At 39.7% G+C, this 25,989-nt stretch overlaps 2 long non-coding RNA genes across 7 annotated transcripts; both read right to left on the bottom strand.

Moving 5' to 3' along the window:
* Positions 1-900: 900 nt before the first annotated feature.
* Positions 901-24,676, bottom strand: LOC135298626 (uncharacterized). Of its 6 annotated transcripts, XR_010360652.1 has the most exons (6): positions 24,572-24,676; positions 15,026-15,089; positions 11,271-11,453; positions 5,028-9,818; positions 2,695-2,943; positions 901-2,564 (listed from the first exon to the last, which is right to left on the bottom strand). It is a non-coding gene; the product is annotated as an uncharacterized LOC135298626 (long non-coding RNA). The 6 variants fall into 6 exon arrangements; XR_010360650.1 differs by lacking the exons at positions 15,026-15,089; positions 24,572-24,676 and adding an exon at positions 12,034-12,643; XR_010360649.1 differs by lacking the exons at positions 15,026-15,089; positions 24,572-24,676 and having other exon boundaries at positions 5,028-5,209; positions 7,497-9,818; positions 11,271-11,839.
* Positions 17,057-22,895, bottom strand: LOC135298627 (uncharacterized). Its single transcript, XR_010360654.1, has 3 exons — positions 21,001-22,895; positions 19,638-19,777; positions 17,057-19,354 (listed from the first exon to the last, which is right to left on the bottom strand). It is a non-coding gene; the product is annotated as an uncharacterized LOC135298627 (long non-coding RNA).
* Positions 24,677-25,989: the final 1,313 nt, after the last annotated feature.

The following is a 25,989-nucleotide window of genomic DNA, read 5'->3' as shown; positions in this document are numbered from 1 at the left end:
TCACTTTGCCTTAGGACAGCCAGCAACATTGTAGTTTTCTATGTCTTTGTTGCTTCCTTTGTTAATGCAGCAAGAATGAGAACTATTTCCAAAACTGGTAACAAAGAGTCATTTTAGCAATTAGTGCCAACAATTCATATAATTTTTAGATTTAGATTTGTTCTGTTTTCTGATCCCTCTATTTTTACACCAGAGAATTATTTTTCAGCATCATTTTACTCGGTTCAAGGAAATTGGTTCTCCTCAGGCTCTCACCATGCCTTGCACATGGACAATGCAGTGAGTGACTGCATCCCAGCCTGGGACCATGGAAAATGGGTGTCAGGATTTTCTCCTGGTGTTATGTGCAAGTTTCTGACCCTTGAGTGCACTCCCTGGAAGCAGGAGTGTTGCCTAGGTGTGACAGTGACTGGAGCTGGTGGCTGCTGTAGGTTAGTGCTGACGTGAGCTTTGTGGATTCTCACAGCACCCCTGCCTGATTGCCTGCTGCTTTTTTGAAGATTGCATTTTTGGGATGTTTGCCTCTGATGCTGATTTCCATCACCAGTTTCATTCCTTCCATTGCCTCCCATGACCTTTTGGGGGAGTGTCTACAAATTAGCTCCTGATATTTTTCTCCTGCTTTCTTTTCGTTCTCTCTCTTCTTGAAGGAGATTTTCCTTAAATTTCTTTCCAATAAGGAATGATGCCGAATCAGTTTTCTCAGCCCTTCCTTCTGTACGCTGATTCCAGACAATAAAATATATTTGACATTTGAAATTTATTGGTAGAAATTACTTTTAAAAGGCCAAACTAATAATCAAAGCTTCAAGATACCTTAGCCACACAAACCTAAAAGCTCATGTCATAGGAGAAATTAATTGATTAATAATTAATTAATTAATTACCTTTGTCTTCTGTAACCCAGTTGATGACTCAGATCTGAAGCACCAGGAAACCCTCTCCTGACACATTCAGCCATTCTCGAGGCAGCTTGAGATTAACAGATGAAATGTAATGCACTGTAACACAATTCAATACCTTTAAAGCAGAGTAACAAAAGGACTGTAATACCTAGATTCACATTTTGCAGGCTGGGGCTAAATCAAGGGGTTCTTTCACCCCTGTCTGCTCTGTAACATACCAGAGGTTCATTTCCTTTTTGGGGCAAAGCTGGCAGCTTCTGATGGTTATGTATATGCACACAGCAAGAATGGCCCAGGCTTGAATGTTATCTCTAGGATATAACTTTTCAATCTTGCCCAAATTTTTTCTCATGGTCCAGAAAACAGAGAATATTTCATCCTTTATTTTTCCCAGCATATGGTGTTGCATCTTTAATTATTAGCATAGCAACTGAAAAGAGATTTTATAAATGTTGTCTCATTATATAACTTTCAAGTTAAGGAAAGATAAAGAAAAGTTACATCCTCTATGCTTTACATTGTTTTACATTGGGTGGCATCACCATTCACCTCAGTGTGTTTATTTTCATGCCTGAAATTCCAAGATTTTCTTCGTAAGCAAATAGGAGTAGCTGAGTAAAAGGACTGTCTTTAAATTATTTATGCCTCTTCTGCTTTGCAGTGGCACATGCTTCTCTGAACACTGTTCTAAAAGCTCCCAAGTCATTTAGCCCATTGCTTTATCTTTGGGTGATGCCATCCAAGGGTCAAAGACAAGCTGATGTTGTGGCTGCCAGAATTTATTCAGACAGAACCAGAAGCTGCTGGGTACTTGATACTATTTAACAAAAGCAAAAATATGACTATGAATATTCATAGTCTTTTCTGGGACTTAAGCCATTCACCTTTTTAGGGCAGCCTTGGCATTTTCCAGGAGAATGGAGCAGTCACTCCAACTGACATTAAATGACACTCACAGGTATGACCCCTCTAAAAATGCTGCAACAACCCCGTGAGCAGAATGAGGCATTCACTATCGTGGAGCTGGAAGCTGGTTCAGTGGCATCAGTTACTTGCGGAGACAATTCATTTAATCAGGAGGCTGTAAAGAGCCATTCCATAGACTTATCAGATTGAAAAGCCCTTGTCAGGCAATCCTCTTGCAGGGAGTTCTCTAAGAATACTAAGGAATTGTTTTCCTGATGCTGTGTGTGGTATCAAAGGAGGCTGCACAGTACAGACATGGGCATCTCATACCTTTGCTGGACCAAGAGCAGCATGGTAATCAACTCAGAATTCCAAATATTTCCTTCTTGCTCCCAGCTGAGGCCACAATTACAAATAAATAGGAAAGAGAAAAGCATATTACTACCTCTCTGTGCTTTATTCTGTCTTCAGCTCTGCTTTAGTTAGGGGTTTCAAATTGCTGGAGCTGTGAGGATATCAGTGGTTGATTTATGCTTCCTCTAAATAACATCAGCATTTACTACAAGAGTTCATTCTAGATTACATTAAAAACAAACAACCACTGAGCTTAGAGATAAAGAAATATAAATATTCCTTATGCAAAATATTCACAACACTGAGAAAACTCACTTCAACAAACCAGAAGCTGCTGGGTCAAAACACCCACATCCTTTAACTGCAGGGCAAAATCTTAAATTCCTAGGTTCTTTTCATCTGAGGATAAAATCATAGACACTTAGTTCAGAAAACAAACAAATATTAATAATTTGTTTTAAGTACATAATTTGCCAGGGCTGGAAGTAGTTTGTTGTCAATTATAGAATTAATTTATTCCATACTTGACCTTTCAGTACTCAGTGTCTTTTCAACTTCCAAAGCATATTTATTCCAGGAGTTTCACTGAACATTGCCTGTCTTCCAAAGGAGTTCCCCATTCCATGGTGCACCCAAAAACTGATTCTCAAACAGGTTCCTTAACTGAGGAAATCATCCTTGCTCCATGAATAATTTACTGTTGTCTGGATCTGTGCACCCAGATCTTATGTGAATATAAGAAAAATGTAGAAAGATCAAGATATTCTTAATTCAATTCCTAAATAAAATGCAAAGGAAAATATAACTTAGCTTATATAAAGGATATGCTATCATATTCCTCTAAACTAAGCAATATAATTTGCACTTTGATCAGCAGTCAGAGTAGAATATGAGAATACTACCAAAACATGTTCATTTCTATCAGTTTCTTCAAACTATCACTTTCATAAACTCTTTCCTTCTGGTGTAATTAATGAGTATGACTGATAATAAAATCTGCATTTTAGATACGAGTGTTATTTAGCCAGATTCTCAGGACTGTTCTTGTGCCTCTCATTCAGACCTATTGGACACAGATTGTCCTGAAAGGAAACAGGCATCAAACACACAAAATTAACAGTGATTTCAGCAAGCCCAGGGTATAGCTTGTAGAAACCAAAAACTTGCTAAAGTTCACCTATGAAAAGTGTTTTCAGACAGCATTAAACATACTATTTCTGTGAAAAACTGGTCATTTTAATTTCAGAAAATGACAGATGAAAGCAAGCAAACCAGTAGGGATTCCATGAGATCCCATTGCTGTATCTTGGCAGTCCATAAAACACACTCGAGTGTCCTTGTGTGGCACATGTTTTTCTTCCACATTTATTATTTTAAAATCCCACCTTTCTACCCCACATCACTTGCTGGATGTGTACATGTGAAGCTTAATTGTGCTACTGCTTCCTTTTTTCAGTATGGATTTTTTTTGGTATGGATTATAATTTCCTTACTCTTAAGAAAATGTGCAGCTGTTGTGTTTTGCTATGATCTGTTCACTGAACCCACTAAAACCCTGTGCCTGGCTTCAGGGCAGTATTTGGATGCCCCTAAAGACCCTGGACATCCTCCCAGCTCCCTGACATGGCCCCAGTGCCACCATAGGCACCCCAGGTGACAGCAATATCCAGCTGTGTAGAGCTCTTTCTCCCCATCTTGTTTCTGGCCACTTGCATTCTTGATTTATACTGGATTTTATTGTGTGTCTCCAGCCTTATAAATAGTTATCTGCAGGGTAACTAGAAGCAGCTGTGGCCATTCCTCCAGTATTCATGTCTTCCATTTCACACACTGCATTTTATGCTGTTCTGCTGGTAATAAATGGCGTCAGATGGTAGGTTTGCTTTAGGCTTTAAAATTTCTCTTATTTTTAGTTATTCCGGCTCTCAAAAGAAGTGAATTATACTGAAACCCACTATTATTAGACTTTTTGTGCTAGATGTATAGGCATATAGTATAAGCCTTTTGTCTAGGCAATGTAAAAACCATTTTGAACATATAATGAGAAGTATTTACCAAGTAAAGTTTCTTTTTTAAACTGGAGACCCCATTCCTGGCAGTATTAATTATCTAGAAGAATGAACTGCCACACAGCAAGTGGGTGTTACACTCTGTTGCCAGAGAAAGAGGTGCAAGCACATTCTTTTTGGTGGTTCGTGACTATTTTTAACTTTAATTTCCTTTGTAATTATTTCCTTTCCTGGATTCATAAATCTGCAGTAGCCTGTTATATAAATCTCAGCTATTGCATGTTTACAAATAATTCTGGCTTATACTCCATGTTCTTTGCACTTTGGAAATTCCCACAGACTTGAAGTTTGGGTGTACAAAGACAGACACAGGGGTATCACCCCATGTTTAATACCAGCTCTGTACAATAAGTCTTTTTTAATAGCAAATATCCACCTACATTTCTTTTAAACCTCCTCCAGCGTTTTTGTTGGAGAAGCTACTTTTCACTTGGTGTCTCGATGATTGCTGTGTGGCAGGACCATACTGAGACTTTGTGGGAGTTTATTCCTTTCATTACTTGTTCATTTTTTGGTTTAAAAGTGAAAAGGATGGAGGAATCCAACAGTGAATTCTTCATGCACAAATATAACATGGATTTTAAGGGGTGATATAATTGTGCCACTGAGGGAATAATGATGCTTAAGTGCAGATTTTAGGAAAATGATTTAGGGGTGAAAGAAGAGATGTGAAGGTAATAACTGTGGCACAAAAACCAGACCAAATGCTGTCAAAATTGTGCTTGTGGAGAGCCATTAAACACAGGAAACACTGATGGTTTATTATTGTAAATTACTGTGCAATGCAACTTACCTGTGTTCAGTGCTTGAAATCCTTGTGCCCTAAGCGACCAAGGGCTTTGGAAGTTGCCTAGGAGATCCTCTGGCACATTATGCACCTCTAATGTCATCTTTTGCCATTCTTTTGTGGATAGCTGCTTGGCAGGATTACTTTGAGGCAGAGGTGACCACACTTGGCTAGAGCAGTGCCTGCTCCTGTGAATGGGTAAAGTGACTTCTTTAGACTTATTTTCCAGGTCTCCTGTGTTTTCCAGGTTAATGGGAAGAACAAAAGCTGTAAGGATGGTGTCTTAATTCACCATGGATATCTCCACTTCCAAATGCTACAGTGTCAAATTGCAAAGTTCCTGCATCTTACCTTCCAGCTCACAGCACTTCAACATGAGCAAGGTGACTTTAAAAATGCCCCTAAAATAACAAGCAGCAGTAGAAATGGAAGAGGAAAGGCTTCAAGACATACTGCATCCAGGGGATAAATTAATGAGGTGTCAGCTGACCATGGAGCTCTGGCCCATGGGGAGCTCCCAAGCCCTCATCTTGGAGAGTGGGATCATGCCAGGAGAGAGCAGAGCAGCACATGTGAGGCTTGCTCCCGTTCTCAGTGAAATTACTGGAAGTTGTGACCATGGCATCCATGGAGGCAGGGTGCATGCCATTAATATTCCCCAGAGACCCAGAGGAAGTGTTGCTGACACTTTCACAGTGAAATCACTGCAGATCCCACCTGGCTAGTGCACAAAGCAGTGCAAATAAATATAAAGTTACTGATAATAAAATATGATGATGAAAACTGGCTGATGGTAACACTTAGCATTGCTAATACACAGCTCACAAGCTTGGAGATATATGATTTTGGCGATTTTAACTAATAAATACTTCACTAATTATATTTACAAGGAATAAGTAATTTATAAACAAGCAATTTATCACATTTGCATTCATTAAACTAAGCAGCTTCCCTGATTATATTCTGACTATTCTGCCGTTTGCCACCCTGCAACAGTGAGGTGGCTTTTGCCTTCAAATAAAATCAGCTCTTCATTTTTTCCATCTCGTGGGTAGCTGGCAAATGACAGCTCAACATTTTCTGTTTGCACAGTGTGTCCTCTCTGTCTACCTGAGCCATCCTTGAAAACAGTCAACACCAGCAGGTGCTCTTGAACCACAGGTCAAAGTTACTGAAACTGTTGCTGAAAAGAGAGCCCTGCTCACCATTTCTGTGCTGCCTCAAAAGCTGTTATCTGGAATCCTGGATGCTTCCTATGGCAGTGGCCAGAATGGGGAGATAGGGAAGCACTATCTTCTGGCAGAAGGAGCTGCAGAATTTCCCGTTCAGCCTGCAGATATCCCACTTCCCTGGCTCAACATGTGCACAGGAAAGGGTTTGCTGATAGACTTTGAAATGTGTTTATGGAGTTTACACTTTTAATTTTATTCAATTTACATTTGCAAGAGGCAGGGAAGGAAACAAAAAATCAAACTTACAGTGGAAAGTGTTTTCAGTATTAACTGAAAATACAAAAGGAAAGAATTTTCAGTATTAACTGTGCAATATAAGAAACTCTGCTCCTACCAGATTTTACAAGAGAGACTTCAAAACCTTTAGAAACAGTGCTTCTGCTAAACTGGCAGTATTCCTTTGACTTTGACCATATTAGTCATTGCTTTTGCAGACTTAGCAAAAAGGAAAGCTGCTGGCTTTAGCACCAGCACTCCCACAAAAAAGCAAGCCTACTCTCTTTTGGCCTAGTGCAGAGTAGATGCCAGCTTAGTATTTCAATCTAAGAACAAGCACCTTCGTCAGTCCAGAGTCAGCCTTTCCTGGCAGGGAGCAGCCCTGGATCAAATGGTGTCCCCTGGGTGTATTTCTCTTTGTCACTGTCACCCACAGACACGTCCTCTGAAAGCAAAGGGCCCAAGAGTGATGCAGCTGACTGCTGAGCAGGGGGAATCATTCAAGCACCAAAATGGCTTTTGACCAGCCAAGCTCCTGGAGTTGTTTCTTAATCAGCTCTTTTAATACTTTGTATTGATTACAGATCTAATCTGAAGCCCACTAAAACCAGTGAGGACAGGCTGTGTCACAGGGCTCTGATGATGACAGGAGTGATGGATGCAGTAACTATCAGCACACACAAAATCCTCCTGAATACTCATTTATTCTTCTACTATTTGCTCTCAATTTTCTATGTTTCCCTCTTTGACACTGCTGCATCTCCCACCTGCCCCTCCCCAGCTCCAGAACTCTCGGTGTATCTTATGCAGAGGGATGGAGGAGGTTGGTGCTGACAGATTGGAAAGAGGCAAGGAGAGCAGGGACAAGGAGAAACTGCACACCAGCAGAGCAGTGAGCTTCTGACAGGGTGACTTGGCAGCTCCTGCTCCCCTCTCCAAGGTGGATACAACTTATGCAGAAGCAAGAGAGTAGAGGAGAAGAGTTATGATGAGGGCAGGGAGCTCAGAAAGGGCTTGGAAACTGTACCTGGATGCTTTCCAGCTGTGTTGTTGATCTCTCTTCTGACTTTGACACTGCCTTTTGGTGGTATTAGCAGTTTTCCAGTTTCCAGGACACACAGGCCTTGTTGTGGGGTCTGACAGAGACTTAGAGGTGATGCCTGTTCTGCCTAGCCAGGGGCATGTGCTGAAAACTTGCACCTTTAATCTATCCGTCCCAGCTGAGAGTATCACCAGGAGTGCTGGGCTGAAAATACCCCAGTTTGTCTCCCAGCAAGGCTGTGTCTGGTGCACAACTGGGATGAGATGTGAGCACACACAGCACAGCCCTTGATCTCATAGCTGAGACTCAATGACCTTGAGAAAATGAGCATTGAGCTTCTTTCCTACTTCCTCAGTCACCTCTGATGGTCACCTCTGCCTCAGCCCAGCCACAGCAACCACAAAGATGGAAAATCCCTTTAAACAAAGCTCTTGTGTTTTACAGCAATATTGAGCTCTTTGGGTATTTCTCTCTCTCTGGGAAAGGTGTTTTCTTTTAGCCAGGAAAAGACCGTGACTCGAGAGTTGAAATTGAGTATGATTTTACCTTTAGTGAGAGAAGGGAATAGAAAAAGCTGATTAACACCTGTAGGTAACAGCAGAATTCAGTATACTCAAAAAGGCTGGTGTTTGGGGTTGGGGGTTATGGTGGGTATTTGTTTGAGGGTGTGTGCTCTGTTTACATTTTAGACTCAAGCAAGGGAGTCCACTCTTGTGTGTGCTGTTTTGTTTTTCTTGCCTGAACTGCAGTACTGTGTATTTTAAATTCAAAAAGTGGAAACTCCAGCACATACTTCAAAAGATTATCATGTATTGTTTTACATTCTGTGCTGGACCTACAAGAAAGTATCAGTGATTCTCTGAGCTGTGGGAGTCCTTCCTCAACTGCCCTGGCCCAGCTCCAGTAACAAAGTGCCTACCAGAACCTTCTGTTCAGCTAAGAACTTCCTAAAGTTCCTGACTGAACTTTATCAATGCCTTACTGTTAGCCAGGTCCTGTAAAAGACAAAGACATGCCTTATTAAATTAAACATGTTTCTTTTGCATGTGCAGTGTTAAGGGACAATTGCTCAGACAATTTCATTTACTGTTTCAGTAAGAGCTTTCATAAAATCATTCTGGTATTGGTGGACCTACATTGCCTCAAACATCAGCTTTATATTTTTATGCTTTTCAAGCTTTTAAGATGCTGCTTCTGTGGAGTCTCTGGCTTTACCCAGACTGATAAGGAGCCTCTAAAGCAACTGATATTGATTCCAGCCTGACAAAGGTAGCACTGGCAGCAGCATTAGGTGTCTTTCAGATGATCTATGCAGAAAGTCTCTCCTATTTGTCAACAGCAGCTGCTTGAGGCAGTTCCATCCCCACAGCTCAGCCAGGGAACAGATTACATGAGCTCTCCTCAGCCACTCCCGTGTTAAATCAGCCGAGTTACTTCAGGCAGCCACAGCAGCAGCACAGATTAGAATGGGCTGACTGCTGCAGCGGTGTTGGTCAGGAGCACTCCAGTGATTCATTCCCTTGGCTGAACTGCTGGGATGAGTTCTGGCACAGCACTAACAGGCAGCTCTGTGTGTCTAAAGCTGCCACCACCTTCCCAGCAATGATTGTCAGAACACAGGCTTAGTATAGGAAGTGCTAAAATTGCTGTTAGGATTTAAACCCAGGTATCACCTTCTCAGGAGTACATGTGTCACCAAAGTGCTCCAGAGCCTTTTCTACATGCATGTCCCTAACAGTGGGTCCTTGAAAGGGCAAAAGGTTTCTGGAAATCCTCTGAGTAGTAGAGGACTTACTGCCACAAGCAACACTGACAGGACTTACTTTAGACTCAGATGCAAAATCATAATTAAACTGAAGAACAGCCCTGCAGTCCTCTGTGTGTAATCCCTAGCTCCATAATTTCTTCTGCAAAACTGACTCTTTTCTCATTAGATGCAAACAGAACGGGCCCAAGTTAATTTTCTGCCTAATAACTGAAAACTTGTGATAAACTCCCAATATATTTGGCAGTATCAGTAGGTGAGCAGGTCTGCTGGCACTTTTGTGCTCCCAAGCAGCATGTGGCCCTTAGATAGGACTATCTGGAAATGAGCTTTCCCACCACAGTACCTACATTCCACACTCCAGGCTGGCAGTATTTGCCTTCCCTTCCAGTTTCCTGGTTTGTAAATTCTTCTCACAGCTCGTGACTCTCACAGGCTAACACACACCACCAGGTAGGTTTTTTCCCCATCTGTAGCTGTACTTTTACCTTTCTCACCTGGTCTGACTGCATCTTGTAGGTTCATCTCGTTCTCTTTGCAGCCTATGAAAGAGAAAAGGAAATGCAAAATCCCTCATTCACTGTACCCCAGAACTCCTGAATTTGCTGGTCTTTCATTAAATTGATCTGTTTACAAGTTCAGAAGAAACAAAAACTACACTGACAAAAGAAGAAAAACTGATTTTTCCACCTTTTTAAACTTCTCGTAAGTTAATTACCACTGTCAATCTATAATCAGAAAGAGAAGAGCAAATTGTCTTTTGTTCTTATTGAACCACATACAAAGACTGAATTTTATTATGATACAAAAGGAAAGAATTTGTCATCATTAACTGTAATGTTTTCGGGAAGGAGGTTAGATAGGAGACTTAGCATCATTAAAGGTTTTTATCTAAAGATTTCCTGCCTCAAGTAATTGTTCTGAAGAAGTAAACACACAGAGAGATTATGTCATTAATTCTCTTTAATGAAGTTCTGTGGTAAGTGCTGTTTTGTAGGCTCATTTGAAGATTTTTTGAAAAAAATCTCTGGGGTTTTGTTTATTTACTTATTTTGCAAATGCTTTGCAAAACTGTGACTAAATAATATATTTTGTGTTTGCTCTATTGCTACTAACTTTGTTCTTTGAAATCAAATGGGGTGGCTGGTTATGGGGGTCCTTTCCATAATTACCAGTGGAGCCTCATATATGGCAAATTTGGTAAAAAGATGATTTTTAAATTATATTTTATAATATTCATTTCTAAGCATAAGCATCTGGTTAAACTACTGGACATGTCTGTGCAGTGCTGTAAAACTTTGTGGTTTATACAAAATACCTGTGAAGGATCACCTACTCAAACATTATTAGTATTCCTTGTTGAATTATTCTGAATATTCCTCCCGTTCACTGGGCAGTTCCTAACATTGCAGCATCTGCATTTCTTTTTCTGAGTTAATACACATATTACACATAACCCTGATTTGGGCAATTTATTACTTCTGGGTTCCCATAGCTTGAAATACTGAAGCAGATTAACAGAGACCAGTTCCTCAACATTAGAAACATGTATATTTTCAACTTTTATGGGAGAGTACAAAGGTACTCTTCCTATCAGCAAATCTGCAGCACTTTTAACTTTGTCTTTTTTTCTGGTAGTACAACATTCTAATTTTAAAAGCAACTTTAAAGTGTTTTCCCAAAGAGATTTCTCCTCAGGTCCCTCAGTAAGATGTTTCTCTGAAGGAATTTAATGAGAACTTGTTGCCTGCTCTTGTACAGCAGGCATGGTCTATTAGAAATTAATTTAAAACACTTTCCAGAATGGAGCTGCATTCTAGCAGCTATTGGTGGTGCAAGTAATGCTCCATTGTGTCACCAATGAACTGTCTGATTATACAATTATTTTTCCTTTAGTGTAAGACCTGACCCTCTAGCAAAGTTTTGACCCTTCTTAATTTGTGGGGCAGTGTAAAGCTTGTCTTCATTGACTTCATTATGATATTACTTCTCACCTGCAACTCTTTTGGAAGCATGAATAGTGAGGGAAAATAATCTGCCATTTGCTTTCTCATTGCACTCTTCAGTGGAATTGCTGGTAGGAGATCTGTAATGCCTGTGATTTTTCAAGTGCTCCCATCTTTTTCAAGATTTCCATGGAATGTGGTTTCTTTTTCATCACATACACATGCAGAAAACTGGGTAAAATGTCATGAAGGAAATAAAATTGTGATGAAAATAATTTTATCACTTCAGGAAATACCTGTTTGCCAGAGTGAGATTCACATTAAAATAATACCTTGCTAAACTTGATGACAAACTCCCAAAGAATGCATTCTCTTTCCATACACCAGCATAACAAATATAATTCCCCCCCCCCAAAACTTACACATGCCTTAGGGGAATGAATAAAAGCAGAGAATTGTTTTATTAACACCTTCTGCTCCCAAGTACATCTGCAGCACCTGCACCATTAGTGAGGACATCAAGGAAGAGGCTTGAGTGAAGGAGGTCAGAACTGTGTAGCAAAGGCTACATGATTCCTCCCTTACAGAAGCACTAAGACTCTCTGCTCCAATTTCAATTTTCCTGCTTCTTCATTCCCAAAGGCACATTAAAGAGGAGGGAGCATTTGTTCTCTGTCTGTTTCTTTCTGAATAATGAGCGATCATTTCTGTTATCTGATTAGGGCTTGCTACATTCCAAATTAATTAAAAATTAAAGAGAAAAAAATAAAAAGGAGGGAAAAATTATTTTAGCATCTGCAGGGTTGAATACCTTGAACAACACAGCTGCTTGGCTGTGTTGTTTGGGATGGCTGCTCTTGGCTCTTGCTGCTGTGGGCATGTGAAGGAAGCCTCAGCCATGGTGGTTTGGAGTAAGCAAATTCTCAGGATAAAGCCTGAGAATTTTACCCTCCTCAGGATGAAGTTTGTGCAGTTTCTTGGGAAGCTGAGCCAAGGTACTGCAGGTCCCTGTTCTCTGAGGTAAGGTTCCTTTGGAACAGTACAATATGCTCTTTGAGGTGTTTTGTTAATAGCATCCAAGCACGCAGGTAGGACGTAGCTCTCCTCCCACAAAGCAAAATTACAGGAACAATTAATAAAAGGTCTGCAATTCAGGGGATTATTCTGCCTGTGACTTAAGCCTGAGGAGGATCATTATCACCAGCCAGCAGAGGATCTATAAATAACCCATGGAGCTGAGTTTAGCCTCTCAGGGGGAATTCAGAGCTTTGTCTAAGTGTGGTTCAAGGCAAATATTATCGTAAAGCAACTTATTGTTTTACTTCACAGCGGCAAGAAAATCAGTGTTTCTTATTATCAGGACAACTGACATTATTCCAGCCTGTCACAGAGACTTGTGGCAGAACAGGGAGAAAGAATGAGGCAAAGCTGCAATTCCCCAGCAAGCACCTTTCTCACAAAAGGGGAAGAGAGGATACCCTAATTCTGAAAATGCTCACTGATAGTTGTGGAAATAAGCCCAGTCCACCCCTGCATGGGCAGGTAGAGCAGGAGCAGCAGGCAGGCTCTTCTTCCACACCAGCTTCTGCAGAAATGCTGTTTTCATAAAAATTTCTTTCATGTGTTCCTGCAAAGGCTGTGCACACATTCTGTCTGGCCAAGTATTTTGCATCTCCCTCAGCTGGGTGGTCAGGAGATGAGGACTTGCAGGCTCTATCAGATGGTGAAGTTATCCTATTAAGTTAGTTTGTACATTCAACCCCATGCCTAATGATGTGGTCCTTGCTTTAGTGAAAAAATGTTGCACGCCTGCCAGTGAAAACATACAGTATTTTTCTTGCTAAAACAGTGATATTACCTCCAGAAATGTTGATAAATTCAAATACAAAAGCAAAGCAGTCCAATACCATGCTGCTAGAACTATGATCCCTTAAAAATAATGCTTGAGTAGGCTAGTTCTTCTATTTTTATCAATTCAATGTTATTTACTTATTATTAATGGCTACAAAAATTGTTTTATTATTCTTAAGAAAACAACCTCTCTGTTTTATCTGTCTAAAGATACCGAAGCAGCCTGATACTTCCCTTACTTATGAGTAGCAGCCAAGGGGTAACTGATGAGAAAAAAAGGAGACTTATAAATGGATGTCCTATCCCTGGAAGGGTTCAAGGCCAGGTTGGGCAGGGCTTGGAGCAACCTGGTCTGCTGGAAGCTGTTCCTGCCCATGGCAGGGGGTTGGAATAAGGTGATTTTAAGGTCCCTTCCAAACCAAACTATTCCATGATTGTCTGCAAAATACCTTTTTCTACATGCCAAAGCTGTACCACTCTACCTGGAAAATAGATACATAATAGTCCATCCAGTGTGAAAATGATTATTTATATACCAGTCTATGGAAATAAGTGGATAAAACACTCCCATTGTGAGGTCTCTGCAGGGAAACTGTCCTCAAAGCTTATGATTTCAAAATACTGTGATAATAAGGTGCCATGATTGCACTCAGAATAAGTCAAATTAGGTTAGAATGGTTTCAGCCAAAAAATCCATTTTTGATCTACACATTGCACAATGAAATTAAAAATCAAAATAATAAGAGGGAAATAAGTTAGCAAGAGCTTACTTAGCATTTTTAGGGCCCTGAGTGCACCAAGAGAACAAATTACAGAGTTGTCATTTTGTAAATTAAATCCACTTTTTCATGGCAAGGGCAAAATAATTTTAAAAATTCTAACTTTCCAACTACATTTTAGCAATGCAGAGGTAATTGATAGAATTTGTGGAATCTGCATTTCTGGGCATGCATAAGAACAGGCTATACAAATATCTGTGTGAGTTACCACACTTGATCCCAGAGAACAGAATTTATGGCTGGGATTATACACAGTCCCACATATCTGGTTTCATAGACTTCTACTGTAGCAAAGCAGATTTTTGTTTAAACATGGTAGTCCTTAATCAACCCCTGCCATATTATATTATTCACCTTAATGGTTTTGTAGGTAAGAAAGCTTGATGCATAATTTATAAGTTGTTCTGTACACTAGTAATGGATGTATACGAATACACATTTTCCACAACCTGAGTAAGAAACTCTCATCACATTTGGCCAACCTATTGACCTTGCTGTCTCCAAAGGCAGGAGAGGAAATGCACTCAAAAAGCAGCCAGACTAAGTGGAGTGACCTGCACATGTTCAGTATTTCATAATCTGAAAGACCAGTTGTATTTACTGTTACTGCAATCACAACATAAAAATGTATTCCCAGAAGCATTCTCTGGAGTAGAGCACAGTGACTGCTAATACAGCAGCAAGATGGCCAATCCAAATTCAGAGCAAAGGAGCTGGGCAATGACCCAAATATATTTGCCTGAGCTGTGACTTAGTGAATGAGAAATGAACATTTTCGTTGGTTAAGAGCAGCTCTTGCACAGAATGTTTTATTTGCTTTATCCCCAGCCTGGCCTGATTTTAGATATATGTCAAAGTCCTTTTTATCCCTGAAAATTAATGAAAATTATTTAATTTCTCGTGCACAGATAAAGAGGTATGCATCTTTTATATCAGCTACTATTTTTCGCTTTTTGCCAATGCTTTACTTAAAAGCTCATAAAACTAATGGGTTTGTTCTAATAAAAAGGAAAGCCCTTGAGACCTCATATTCCCTGGCTGCACAGAGCTGCACAGATGAGGGCAAGCTTCTCATAAATCCCTTCAAGCTGAAAGATGTAGTAAAACTTAGGTTTTACTGTGTTTTGGAAGCCAGGAGGCATTTGCAGGCATCTGCAGCATCGAGGGACATACCTGTTTACCTCCATGCTCCAAAGAAACATGTTCAGAAAGCAGCAGGAATCATCAACCCTGAAAACTTGAAAGGAAACCTCGTCATGTAACTGTCTTGGCTTATTACCCACTATCTTCTTTGCTACCTCCGCTTTCAGGGTTCTCAGAGATGACTTCAGTTTGTGCCCAAGCTGTCATCAGTGTGAAAAACTACTATTTGGCTCATAATTTTTCAACTCTCACAAAATCCTGCCTGTCCTCTGACAGGGAAGTGGTTATTTGTGACAGCTTGTGCCTTTTCAGTGTCTTCTTTGGCTTCTGTAAAGGGACGAAATTATCATCATCTCTTTACAGCTGCCAGCTATGACTGCTTTTGAAAGCACTTTCAGATCTTTTCTAAGGTACAGGCAGATCACCTGGCCCTAAACTTGAACTTAACATTTTGAGTAGTGGATACACCATAGCAATTATTTATGTTCTTTAAGCTCTTTGGAAAAAAAAATGAAGCCCTCTGTAAGCATTAAACATCTGTTCATATGGCAACACAAGCGCTCCCAGGCAAATGCTTGCACAACGCTGAAAGGTCTAAAATGAAAACATTTTTAAGAGGCACGAAATTCAGGTGGACTCAGGTCTCCTTTCTGCACTTTGCCCATGGGGCCTGCTTAGCAGTGCCCACTTGTCGTGTTCACATCACTCTGACAAGTGAAGCTCCCTGGATGAGTTGGGATTATCAGGAAGGAGGAAGCTGAACACTGCAGGCTTTGAATAGAAATCCAAGGTGGCTTTTTTACTTGGGACCTTTTCACCTTCTCCCTCACGCCCTCTCCCTGTGTTTTCCCCAAGGATGTGTCCAAGTCTGACAGGAATCAGAGGAAATCTTGCAGTTACCCTTTTGGCATTTAAACTACCAGCAGTGGATTCTAGCAGAGCTGTTGTCTGTAAGTTCTTACCATTCCTCTAATGTGCCTGTGATAATAGAGAAAAACTTAGATAAAGCTGGTAAAGCAATCCCTTTCAGAGCTTCCCTTTTCTGACCATTATGTACCACCTGACCTCAGGGGCCAAATGTAGGTGGCTAAACTGGAAAGCTAGTTAGATTCCCTTGTTACATTTCCTAACAAGGGCATTTAGAGTGACTGTTTGGAAGAGCTGCACCTTTTCTCCACTGATAGATAAGGGAGGTAGGAAGGCTCTTAATTCATTACTTAATTTAGAAGTTATACAGTGTGATAGTTTTCTCTGCTCCTGCCATGGCTCACTGCAGGATGTTCACCTGAGCTCCGAGGCAATTTAATAATTATGATGCAAATTGGAGGGAGATGGATTTAAAAGGCTCTTTGCTTTTAATACTGCAATATTTTTCTAGCTTGAAAAAATGACATGCACAAATCCACTGTGTTGCTGCATGTAGTCCCTAGACAGCAATGGTGTTCAGCCATGGAAAATTATTTACTTGGACAAAGATGAAAGATTCTAGAGTAGCTTTCTAACAAAGCACAAGACAGAAGCAGGTGAAACACCTAATTCCTTTCAAAACAAGTCCCTTTAGATTTAGGGAGAGCATTTAGTAGCACTAATGGGTGCCCAGGCAGCAGATGCCCTGCCTTGCCCTTTTATTACGGGTGGAGACCTGCCACAAACAGGACAGAGTGGAAGATTATGTCATTCTGAGATATTTATCCATTCCAGCCCCGCCTTTGCCTGTAAAAAGGTTTAAATGGGATTTTTTTTTATTTCTTAATTCTGATAAGAGGTTTTATGGCTGTGGGCTAGGTAGGTTTGTTGCATTACACTGGCTGAAAGGTTATAAAGACAGCCATCACTAAATTGTTTCTCTGGTTTCCCAGGACTATTCTTTCCTTCCATTTTACCTAGAAGTACTTCTGTAACAAGATAACCACACGTCCTAGCCACACAAATTTTAACACCTTACATTATTATAATACAGTAATATAATTATAATTAATAACAATATTAAATCATGTGTTTCACAAATCTGTAAATCAGAGCGATTCACCAAAAAATCAAGCTACCTAAAATAATGAGCTTTAACAAAAATAATGCAGCTTGTAATTTTTTTATATAGGCAAGGCTCAGAAGAATATATACATTTATTTTCAATCCCAAATTTGTGTCTGGAACAATGCCCTCTGCCAGTCAGTTTTAATAGAAACATAGGATCTGCCATGCTTCATTAAGCCCATGATCCATCAAGTCCAATACTGTCCCCTCTGCTTGGCAAACACAAGATGCTTCAAAGGAAGGCAAATTGTCTGTCATGCACTTGGCCAATTTTTCAATTTGCATAGTCCATTGTGCAAAAGCCACTCCATCCTTCATGTCAAGTCCTTGTCCCATGTGGTTGCAAATGTTGAAGTAATCAAATGGCATGGATGACCCAATGTACTGGTTTAATATTTTAATAACATTTAAGGCTGTGTTTATGCTCTGGTTGGGTCTGTTTCTCTTGAACTGTCAATTGTTTTTGTGCACAATGCTGCTCACATTCATTCTCATTACCTCTCCCATTTCTATTTCAATTCAGCAGCTGAATAAATCAATAGTATTCACAAATCTTCACAATTTTGGGCCAGTATTAAAAAATCACTTCTGATTTTAAATAGACACGAGAGGATATTTCTATTAAACAGCTACAAACAGGATGCACTGATCAGAGCCTTGCAGGAGTGCTCCATAGAATTACCATCGTTTGAATCATATTCTGTTGCTGCTGAACTGGGTCCAGATGCCTCAGTAAGAGCTACTGATAATTACTGCTGCATTGCGTGGGGATGGCAGCAGAGGGAAAAGAAAAAAGATGGGCAAAGTAAAGGAATATAAGCAGGGAACTCACATGGGAACAAGCAAGTTTTGTGCCTTGGAACACAAAATTTCTTGCTTATTTTTCTTCATGGGATGTCCAGTCAGGTTTAACAACTCAGTATGTGACAGGGCTCTTTCAGTTCCTGCAACTCAAGAGCATCCTTGTGCCTTGTATCTGGATTTTATTTGTGGTTTCCACAAAACTGGAGGCTGATTATTTAATTGGCTGAGCATATCTAATCTAATAGGGCTGCAGGGAGACACTGCTCAGGACAGTGTCTAGCAATCCTTTCAGGATCTAATGAACTGTGCTGTGTTAATTGTGGGAATGTCACAGGGAGAAAAGGGCAAAAATGCTGATATACTCATGCTTCCTTCCCTCTCGATATCTACCTCCTTTCTGTGGTGATGTTACCTCTGAGGATGGCTGAAACAAGCTCTTGCCTCGTCCTCAAAATATTTCAGTAATTTCCTATGAATCTCACTGGTTTGGAGACAAGTCAATGAATCATTCTTGGCCTTTTTCAGAACTTTGCTCATGTTCACAATAATTTTCACACTCCCCTTTTAACAATGCAAATGTAAATGTTAGAAAGTTTAAGTGTGTGAGGCTCTTGAAGTTTTCTTTTTTAATGTAATACTGCAGGTTAGTTATTTTTGGTTGATTACATGTGTAAAAGGGATTTCATTAATTTGACAACCCAATTTTGGCCACAATGCAAATTTTTTCAATGCTTCTGTAAGTCTTTCAACATACTGGTTTTACTCACAAGATTAATACTTAATGTATATTTACTCATCTGATTTTAACAAACCCTCGAATAACCTTTGGATCTCTTCAAATGAATTCTATGCTTACATCAAAGTCCACAATGTGCAGATTCCCAGTTTTCCAAAATCTCTGACTTGCCAGGCACATATTTCTGTCAACAGCTTTTCCATCTGATAAAGAAACAGTTTGTATGACTTTTCCCTTATGGACTAATTTTGATGCTTAGTATTTCAATTTTTCAGGGCTCACTCTACCTCTGGTTATTCAGATGAATTTCCTTTGAGCTCTCTATTGGTAAGAAATCCCTGTTAGCTGAACCTGGAAGCTGAGGGGGTGGGATTCCTAGACAAAGCCCTCATTGTTGCAGGCAGTTTCCACACAGCAGCTCTGGTAATGTAATGAAAAATACTGAAGGAGCTGGAAATACCTCTATTATAGGCATATAAATGCTTTCTGCATGAAAGACACTTCCTTGTGTTTGTCTGTCATGTTATCACAAAATACTTGGCCTTCTACTGAAGCTCTTCTGCTGAATAAGCACCTCAGCTCTCATCCTCTGAGCTTTACTGGGAGCTGTAGTTGCAGTTTACCCCTAAAAACCAGGACATGGATGTTTGAAAAATTAATGCAACATGTGAGGATCTCCTGAGTTTTACCTTTTCTCCTTAATTTGTCTGAGGTACCAGTCCAGCTGGACTTGGCTCTGCTCTGAAACCCTAGGAAAATTTCTCCCAGCTTTTCCTGGGTTTCTACTGAAAGACAAATACGAATCTTAAACTTCACTGAATGTGGTTACAATGAGATTGATAGAATTGACCTAAAGTCACCAAAAAAACCCCAAAAAACACCAAAAAACCCCCAAAAAACAAAACAAAAACAAAACCAAAAAACACAACAAAACAAAACAAAAAAAAACCCACAAACAAACAAACAAAAAAACCCCAAAAACACCAACCAGAACAACAGAAAAGATCCCTAAAGGTTTTTTTGCTTTCCTTAATTTGGAAAGTGAAGTGGGAAATGTGATGTCCATACCTCTATGTCAGCACCTGGTCACACATGCTGGGGTACCACAGGGATCAGTGAAAGGTAGAAATGCTGAAGTTTTTTTCCTTATTTTTACCTCTACAAATTTCTTCCTTCCCAAAACACATATTAATTCAATGGGACATTACCTGTTATTGACAACAGAAGAGTTATTCTAATTTTCATGGCAGAAGATTTTGTATCTTCAATATATTCTAAATTGCCTGCAGGGAATAATTGATAATAATGTCATAGCTCCCTTTTCCCACACTTTCTCATCTTCTCTGTCATTTGTTTCAAAGATTGTTACTAACAGTGTAACAGGAATAGTCTTTTTCCAAATATCCTGTTTGCTTAGGGTTTTCTTCTTTTTGTTATTGAGCACCTGTCAATTGCTAGAAATGTTGGCATTTCCTCACTCCTTTTTATGAATAGTGGCTTTTCTTACATACAAGGCAGGACAACTGTGACAGAAGTATATATAGGATTTTTATTTTCATTTCATAACACAGTATATGGGAACCCCAACCTTACAGAACACCTCAACTTGCCATGAGTTAAACATGTTCTATGCTATGAGAAAGCAGGGTGTTGGCACCTCTGGCTGCTTTAATCATACTTCAGGCCTCAGATATCAATTCTGATTAATTCCTAATTAATGTCTCTGCTTCTTAGCTAGGTGAGCTGTGGCCTCTTTATAAGAAGTTTATTACCAGGGGGCTTAAGAGTAACCCACCAATATCATCCACTATCATCTTGGATGATATTGTTGCCAATATAATCTCCTGCTCCCCTGGGAATCATGACACCCAGAGTGCTCAGCCCTTCACTCGGCACTGAACAGCATTTGAAGGGTAGGAATTATTTGGTAGAGCTGGAAACATGATTTTTGCTGTACCAGATAATGAGGTTTTTTTTTTCCTCTTGGCCCCAAATGACTCTGGAGCTGCACAGGAGGATGTGCTCCCACTCACAGCATAGCTTCAGTGCTTAGCAGGCTCTTCCTTTGATCTCCTCCCCCTCATAGCTGTCCATCCCTCTGACACAGGATGGAAAGCAGGGTTTTGGGATGACCCCCTGAGTTGCTGTCACTCAAACAGAGAGCACCTCTGCTGGAGTGTTATCACCTATTCCACAGCAGCCCATGGAAGGAGAGATTACATTTTCAATCGACCCTGTGCACTGTGGTATTTACTCATCTTCCATCCAGAGGAGTTTAATGCTCTGAGGCAAGGCAAGTAGTTAGGACCAGATGGTATTTATCCAATGATGAGATTTAAGGAAAGTAGTCTCTGAACTATGACAGAATCAGGCAATCTTTCAGTCAAAACTGCCAGACACCCTAGACAAGGGGGCTTAGAGCGGTGCAAACCTGGATGAAGGGTTTTCTCCTCCTCAGGGAGCCACGTTTCTCACTCAGATTTGTCTTTCATACCAGTGAGCTGCTGCTGCTGCTGCTTAAAGCTCTTTCTGCTAAGGAGTCACAAAGTGAGAATGTGTCTACAGATTAAAATACATTACAACAAAAAACAGCATGAAAAAGCCACTTGTTTCTGAGTTTAAAAATCACCATGAACTGTTTTCATTCATCACTTGACCTTTTTGCCTCTTGCTATTATTTTTATTATGTCCTGCTTCCCCTGTTCTGATCCCCACAGTGACTCAAATCCCCCAATCAGAGACAGATCAAACTGTCTCCAAAAATACTCAGACTTAATTACTTGCACAGGATGGAAATCATTGATAACTTGCTAAAATAAGAGCTACTCTGCACTCCACGCATCCATCGCAACCCTCAGCCTCATTAGCTGAAACACTGGAAATACCCCTGCAGTAACTTCTGCTGTCAACCAGCAAGGGGACAGGAGGGCACATTTCACTCACCCACCCGTATTTGCATCACTGTCAAAAAGAAAAATGATTTGTTAAAGACGTTGGCTTGTGACAATAAATCTACTTAGCATGTGGTTCCCAACACTCAGCTGTAGACTAAAGTTCATGTTTACATTTTCAAGGAGTATTGGCTGACACAGGGACAGGGAAACCAATCTAGGGGGAAAAATCCAGCCTTTATATATAAACGATAAGCAAATCTTAAGAAAGTAAAGTTTATAGAGGTTATAAGCTACATTCAGTCCCCAGGGCAATGCAGAGATAAGGGAAATTGATTCTGCAGTCTCTTTCCAAGTGGCAAGTCTGCTAACTTCTAATTTCTACTAGTAGGACTGAAAAGAGAGGAATAAAACTTAATTGGCACAAGCTCAGGATCCTGTGGACTTGTTCAAAAGTGGATTGGATTTGTCTAGAGATATACCTGGCTTGCCTTAGGAAAAAAAGAACTAATAGGTGCAGATATGTAAATGTACATGTAGTCGCCACTTAATGCCAAAAAAAAAGAGAGTATTCATCCATTTCCTCTTTGAAAATGTAGCCAGTGTCTATCTCATGGTACCACTGGCTCTTCAGTAGCCTTCTATTATTATAAAGTCGACCACATAGTACCATTGCAATGCTCAGCTCTAGGGGCCTGGTTTGCAGTAGGTGATTTAACAGCATTTTATACCCACTCACTTCACATGGGCCTGAATGGCTGCACAGGGTGCCTGAAATTACAGGCTCAAGTCTCAGGAATGTGTCTTTTCATCTCATGTAAAAAGCCTTAAACCATAATATTAGTTCTGAGGCTGAGATCTGCTTACAGATCAGTGACATCACATCACTCCTTTTTCCTTCATGCTGATTTAACCTGTTTAGACTTTCATAGAAGTCCTTGATGTAGGAGCTAAATGTCCTTGAAAACACTGGGTTCTTGGCAAGTAGGCAAATTCCCAGTATGAGGCAAAGAAGGCCAATTTTGCTTTCATTACACTGTTGCTATTCCCACCAACTTCCCAGTTTTTGTAAAAGTAGTACACACACGTTAGAGAAGGGTTCAATGTACTGCACGACCTGGATTCTATTTCTAGCATTACCATGAGTGTCTTTTTGCTTCTCTTCACCTGTCACTTCAAGCAAATAAAAACCAGTTTTATCTCTTGAGGGAAGTTACTCTTCCTTTTTTTTTTTTTTAACAAAGCAGAAAAATAATAATTTGGCATGTAACATACAAGTTGTTCCATGAGAGAAATTATTACTAGAAGTTTCTTGCATGTTACTGGTTCTTAACTCTAAATCACTCGGTTTCAACAAGGAGGTATTAATGTCTACAACACAATTTTCAACAAACAAGTTAGATTTATTTTCAAATTAACAGTGTCATTGTACCTGGGAGAGTAGTTCCAGTAAGGGATAACCCCAGAGGATAATTCCCTAAATGATCTTTTTCCCCATCACTTTTCCCAGTCTTACTTAAGTGCTTATCTGCTCATTTAGGTGCCTCATAGACCTGCAAGGTCTTATTGCTATGGTAGTTTAGTCTAAGAACCTGAATATATTTCCTGCTATTCTATTATAATAAATTCTAACTGTGCTATATGTTTTCATATTTCAGGTGTTGACTTCATTCATTCAGTTTAAAGAAGCTGAAAAAGAATGGGAGAGAGAAATACAGAACTCATGTTTCTGACAATATTTCAAGGAAATGCATTGCTGTGTGTTCTTTGCTTCCATTTAGAAAAGCTATTTCTTGATCATTCCCTTCCAGCTGAAGAACACTGCCAAGGGAAACTTTGAAATCTGCATTGTATATATCTCATAATTTTGAGGAGGACACAAAAATTCTGCCAGAGAGTAATCTATCCATATAAACAAAGCCCTGTCCCACTCCAATTCCACCCTGGCTTGATCAAGTCAGTCTGGAGAAAAGAATGAGGGATTGTATTTTGACTGCAATTCCAAATCCAACATGAAATAGTTATGGCATTAAACCCATGTTCTAAAAGAAAATGAAGAATAATCTAGCACCTTTAGTCATAAAGCACCACACCTGTTATACTTCCCTGTTAGCTGTAACTATTTGGGGCTTTTCTCCTCTGTCCTCAGGGTAGTATTCCTTTCATTATTTCACTCCTCTCTAAGCAACTTCCAGGAAGCATTTTTCTAGATTAAAATGACATCACTTCCAAACCCTGTAAATTCAAGTCAGCATTCACAAAATGTACTGGATTGGCAGCCTTTGACTGTAAAGTCTTTACCCAGCTGAATCTACAGCCAGCACAAGCTTGCCTGCCTTGCTTTGCCTGGTATTTCCCATTTATTCATCTTTTCTCCCTCACTTTCTTCAACTTGGCTATGTTGACATCTATTTGATGCTGTGATAACATGAAATATTTTTAAGAATAAGTATTCAGAACACTGGCATTAATGAAGTTATAAATGTTTTCAAAAACGTGAGCCATGAAGAGAAATCAGTTTTGTGGGACATTCTGCCCTGACCAGGATTTCATAGGTACAATTTCAGTACTCCTAGATTTCTCACTGTCTCAAAAGTGCAGATTCATGCATTTGATTTGTCTGAATCTGGCACTTGAGAGCCTCAACCATACCACCAAGGCACAGCAATGATTATTAAATTCTTACTGTCAGGTAGGGCAGCGATGGCAGAAGTTTAATCATGCAAGGATTCTCACATCTCTATTCCAATGGCAGCAGCCTGGCACTCCAAACTGTGGTAAATTTCTTATAAACTACTTCACTGTGACCAAGGTAATTACCCTACACATTCCAAATAGAAATATGCATTATTTCTAACACTGTAACCACACAAAGTACCTTTGAGATTTGCAATGGGTTCTTTTGTTGCCATGCTGGCTGGTTTTAGGCTGGATCTCATGGAAAGAAACAAAGGGGAATATTACACTTAATCTAAACAATCTTAGGAGCTGTGTATTTCAGCTTGGTGGCTCTGAGACAGTATGGGGAGAAAGAAAAAGGGATTTGGTAAACTCTTTTTACACTACACTTGTCCTTCAGTACTAAGATTGCTCAGGGAGTTATCATCTTACCCCTTGAAATGGAGAGATGTGTCATGAAGACTTCTGCAAGGATGACTCCCAAGTCATCCTTCCAAGGATGAACTCCAAGGTATTATCAGTGACCTGGATAACAAAATAGGGGACATTACCTTTCATTATAGGAACAGCAAACCAATCTCTATTACACAATACTCAAATTATGAAAAAACACAGCCCACAGAACACAGATCAAATTAGTCATAGGAGATGCAATGGAGAAAGCAAGAATAAGACTTAAGATTAGGAACTAATATTAAAACCATTTTCTATTTATTTCTGAAAAAAACCCAAAACCACCAATATAACCTGACATGTGAAAGCCTTGCTCTGAGCATACATTTGTGAGGCAAGAGCATTTCTCATTGACTTTCAGCTGTACTTTTATGTTTTGTTCTCAAGGGAAATATTCAAGGCAATTGAAAGTCCATTCCTGTAGCCCCCTATAATAACATATGACTTTTTTAATAAAAAGAACACAATATGGGCAGTACAATTTTTTTGAGTCAAAGGATCCCTGCAAGAAGACAAGGTGTGATGCAGACAGATTGCTGCATGGCTGTGCTTTAAAATGTATGACACTGATACAAATGTATAATTAGGTTAGACACCTAGACTGTCTGAAATTAATAACCCCAAGCATTTCAGAGTTATAGTAACTACACTATATATTAGTTTCTTAGAGAGCAAAATTTGCTCCGTTGTGCGCATAATTCCACTGAAGGTCAAAGGGCTTTTGCATGTGATGAATGACATAAAAAACCACTTCCCTAAACAGTTCAAGATGCAAGTTAATTAAACTGATGAAAACAAAGCCCTCTTTTTCCTTCAAAGCCACAGCTGAGAAAATTATCTCTGTGAAACTCTTGGTTGGTTTTTCCTGTGTTTCACAATGACAAACTTTGTACACATGGAAAACAAAGGCATAACCAGGGATGGTATTTAAAACAGTGTGAGCTAATAAATATTTTACATTAAGACTACTTGTTGATGCTCACAAATGAGAATTTCATTTTAGTGATGATATGTGGATTGAAAGTCCACTTTCTTTGAAGTAATTGGAAAGCTTAAATGAATTTCAATTTCAGCAGCATCTGAATGCAGATTTGGAATGTAGTTTCATGGAAATTTATACTGATACTGCTCAAAAAAAGTTTAAAGCAAGACAAAAAAATAGCATCTCAGCAGGATGTAGACAAAGTAATGGCTTTATTAGATATAAATTAACACATGCACTCTATATGTACCTACCATTCTGTATGTTCTGCATAAAAAAAAAGCACACAGGCTCTGCCTTGATTGTAAAAGGATTGCCCTCACAAAATAATTTTCCCTGAGAAATAATGCATTAAAAAAAACCCCAAAAACTCATAATAATGGAAGAGGCAATATGTCTCTGTACAGCAGGAATC

Source organism: Passer domesticus, chromosome 4 (assembly GCF_036417665.1).
Source record: "Passer domesticus isolate bPasDom1 chromosome 4, bPasDom1.hap1, whole genome shotgun sequence".
NCBI classification, from domain to species: Eukaryota; Metazoa; Chordata; class Aves; order Passeriformes; family Passeridae; genus Passer; species Passer domesticus.
The sequence above is the reverse complement of the archived record's forward strand: the minus strand, read 5'-3'. Positions and strand labels throughout refer to the sequence as shown.